The sequence below is a fragment of the Apodemus sylvaticus genome, chromosome 8 (assembly GCF_947179515.1).
Source record: "Apodemus sylvaticus chromosome 8, mApoSyl1.1, whole genome shotgun sequence".
Lineage (NCBI taxonomy): Eukaryota > Metazoa > Chordata > Mammalia > Rodentia > Muridae > Apodemus > Apodemus sylvaticus.
Genome location: NC_067479.1, coordinates 76313680 through 76317836, shown reverse-complemented (window position 1 = coordinate 76317836; position 4157 = coordinate 76313680). Strand labels below are relative to the sequence as shown.

Genomic DNA, 4157 nt, shown 5'->3' with positions numbered 1-4157 from the left:
ATGTGACTTTCTGTAATGATCTCTGCTGCAAAAAGAACCCCTTTTGTTAAGAGATGAAAGGCAGCAGCTGCAGCCTGTGAGCAACCAGATCAGAGACTGGTTGAGTCTCAGACTCAACACCACCGCCACCACCACTGCTGTCCAGAGACCGCCGAGCCTGGTTTGTGTGCCGCCACCCATTCTGAACACAGACTATCCAGTTATGGATAAAAATGAGCTGGTGCAGAAGGCCAAGGTGGCCAAGCAGGTAGAGCAGTATGATGACAGGCAGCCTGCATGAAGTCTGTCACTGAGCAAGGAGCAGAGCTGTCGAACGAGGAGAGGAGCCTTCTCTCTGTTGCCTATAAAAACGTTGTAGGAGCCGGCAGGTCATCTTGGAGGGTTGTCTCAAGTACTGAGCAGAAGACTGAAGGTGCTGAGAAAAAGTAGCAGATGGCTCGAGAATACAGAGGGAAGATCAAGACTGTGCGGCGAGACATCTGCAACGAGGCACTGTCTCTTTTGGAAAAGTTCTTGATCCCCAATGCTTCACATCAGAAAGCAAAATCTTTTATTTGAAAATGAAGGGTGATCTTTACCAATCCTACATCAGACAGAGGGCTAATATCCAATATATATAAAGAACTCAAGAAGTTAGACTCCAGAAAACCAAACAACCTTATTAAAAAATGGGGTACAGAGTTAAACAAAGAATTCTCACCTGAAGAACTTCGGATGGTGGAGAAGCATCTTAAAAAATGCTCAATTTCATGGATTTTTGCAAAAAAATGCTTCATTAGTCATTAGGGGAATGCAAATCAAAACAACCCTGAGATTTCACCTTACACCAGTCAGAATGGCTAAGATTAAAAATTCAGGAGACAGCAGGTGTTGGAGAGGGTGTGGAGAAAGAGGAACACTCCTCCACTGCTGGTGGGGTTGCAAATTGGTACAACCACTCTGGAAATCAGTCTGGCGGTTCCTCCGAAAACTGAGCACCTCACTTCCAGAAGATCCTGCTATACCACTCCTGGGCATATACCCAGAGGATTCCCCACCATGTAATAAGGATACATGCTCTACTATGTTCATAGCAGCCCTATTTATAATTGCCAGATGCTGGAAAGAACCCAGGTATCCCTCAACAGAAGAGTGGATGCAAAAAATGTGGTATATCTACACAATGGAGTACTATTCAGCCATTAGAAACAATGAATTCATGAAATTCTTAGGCAAATGGATGGAGTTAGAGAACATCATTCTAAGTGAGGTAACCCAGACTCAAAAGGTGAATCATGGTATGCACTCACTAATAAGTGGATATTAACCTAGAAAACTGAAATACCCAAAACATAATCCACACATCAAATGAGGTACAAGAAGAAAGGAGGAGTGGCCCCTGGTTCTGGAAAGACTCAGTGAAGCAGTATTCGGCAAAACCAAAACGGGGAAGTGGGAAGGGGTGGGTGGGAGGACAGGGGAAGAGAAGGGGGCTTACGGGACTTTCGGGGAGTGGGGGGTTAGAAAAGGGAAAATCATTTGAAATGTAAATAAAAAATTATATCGAATAAAAAAAAGTGCTCAGCATCATTAGTCATTAGGGAAATGCAGATCAAAACAACCCTGAGATTTCAAAAAAAAGAAAGAAAGAAAGAAAGAAAGAAAGAAAGAAAGAAAGAAAGAAAGAAAGAAAGAAAGAAAGAAAGAAAGAAAGAAAGAAAGAAAGAAAGAAAGAAAGAAAAAAGAAAAAAGAAAATGAAGGGTGACTACTACGGTTCCTTGGCCGAGGTTGATGCTGGTGATGACAAGAAAGGAAATGTAGACCAGTCACAGCAAGCATACGAAGAAGCATTTGAAATCAGCAAAAAGGAGATGCAGTCAACACATCCCATCAAACTAGGTCTGGCCCTCAACTTCTCTGTGTTCTACTATGAGATCCTGAACTCCCCAGAGAAAGCCTGCTCTCTTGAAAAACAGCTTTGATGAAGCCATTGCTGAACTTGATACATTAAGTGAAGAGTCCTACAAAGACAGCATGCTAATAATGCAGTTACTGAGAGACAGCTTGACTTTGTGAACATTGCATACCCAAGGAGACAAAGCAGAAGGAGAAGGAGGAGAAAATTAACCGGCCTTCCAACCTTTGTCTGCCTCATTCTAAAATTGACACAGTACACCATTTGCCATCCATGCTGTCCCACAGATAGTTTTTTTTTTTGTTTATGATTAATGACAGGTTTGTGTTACTTCTATTTGAATTTCTATATTTCCCATGTGGTTTTTATGTTTTAGTATTAGGGGAGTAGAGCCAGTTAACTTTAGGGAGTTACTTGTTTTCATCTTGAGGTGGCCAATATGGGATGTGGAATTTTTACATGAGTTACACATATTTGGCATAGTACTTTTGGTACATTGTGGCTTCAGAAGAGGAAAACAAGTAACTCTCTAAAGTTAACTGGCTCTACTCCCCTAATACTAAAACATAAAAACCACATGGGAAATATAGAAATTCAAATAGAAGTAACACAAACCCATGTATTTAACCTTTTTTTTTAAGTTTTTTGTTTTGTTTTGTTTTGCTTTTGTGATTTTTTTCTTTTTGATACTTCCCTAACATGCATATGCTGTAAAAAATAGTTAACAGGAAATAACTTGAGATGATGGCTAGCTTTGTTTTAATGTCTTATGAAATTTTCATGAAAAATCCAAGCATAATTGTTAAGAACACATGTTCAGCTACCAGTTTGCTGTATATTGCTTTTACTATGTTTAGGTATGGGCCTTGAATTCCTGTTCTTTCCAAGACCTTTAGCATGAAAGGATGCTGAATTTTGTCAAATGCTTTTTCAGCATCTAATGAAATGACCATGTGAGTTTTTTCTTTGAGTTTGTTTATGTAGTGGATTGCATTGATGGATTTCCATATATTGAACCATCCCTGCATCCCTGGGATGAAGCCTACTTGATCATGGTGGATGATGGTTTTGATGTGTTCTTGGATTTGGTTGGCAAGAATTTTATTGAGTATTTTTGCATCAATGTTCATAAGAGAAATTGGTCTGAAGTTCTCTTTCTTTGTTGGATCTTTGTGTGGTTTTGGTATCAGCGTAATTGTGGCTTCACAGTGTAGGGGAATACCAGAACAGGGAAGTGGGAAGGGGTGGATGGGGGAACAGGGGGAGGGAAGAGGGCTTATGGGACCTGTGGGGAGGGGGATCAAGGAAAGGGGAAATCACTTGAAATATAAATAAAGAATATATTGAATAAAAAAAGAACACATGTGCTAAAGTTCATGTAAGTGGAATAAAAGTTTTATGAATGGAAAAAAAGAGATGAGAAGTACAATTATCTGTAGTTATAGGGATATGTATTTGGAATGCATGTAGGAATTATATTAGTTTAGAAACTAACAGTATTAGCTGGCTGTCCTCTGAGATCTATAACCTTTCTAGCCATGGATAGTTGACTAGATTTTCAGTCTGACATGATTACCCACCTGTTGAGTGGGCTTAAGGCCAGTGAGCTGTTGTTTACAAGTAACCCTACTTCATCTTTAGTGACACTGTACTGTCCTGATCAGTCTTGTGGATCATCTATGTGCCAGCTGGATAGGACTATTGAATGCTTCTCTCCATTGGCAGTTTGCATAACACCTTCAAGTATTATGAAAGTTAGTTCCCAAGAAGAAGGCTTTTGGGTCAGATTCAGCTCAATTTTTCTGAGTCCAGTGTCTGAAGAGTATATTGTCTTCAGCAATATAGAGTTACCTTCAAACTCTGTGAGGCAACCAAGAGAAACATCAGTACCCTGAATTGTTTGGGGAGTCACTTGAACTACACTGACCAATACTCAAGAAGAATTTGTCATGCCTGATATTATTGGGTGTTATTTTAAGATAGTCTATGGTTCTTAGGGGAGTACTATCACCCCAAGAGATATAACTTCATTTAGACTATATATGTATGTATATACACATATAACATATACATAGTTATATATAATTTTAGGTAAATATAAAAATAATGTGATTCCTTGTGGCTTTTTACAAACATCTTAGTGTGTTTCCCTATACCTTTGCTCTCACATATTGACCTCTGTCCCTCATTCCCAATTAAAGTCCCCCACACACACTTTTCCATTGCTTTATTCATATCACCTCTCTCCTGCTATTCCTCTCT

At 39.5% G+C, this 4157-nt stretch overlaps 1 pseudogene; it reads left to right on the top strand.

The window, feature by feature from the left end:
• Positions 1–202: 202 nt before the first annotated feature.
• Positions 203–2107, top strand: LOC127690963 (14-3-3 protein zeta/delta-like; annotated as a pseudogene).
• Positions 2108–4157: the final 2050 nt, after the last annotated feature.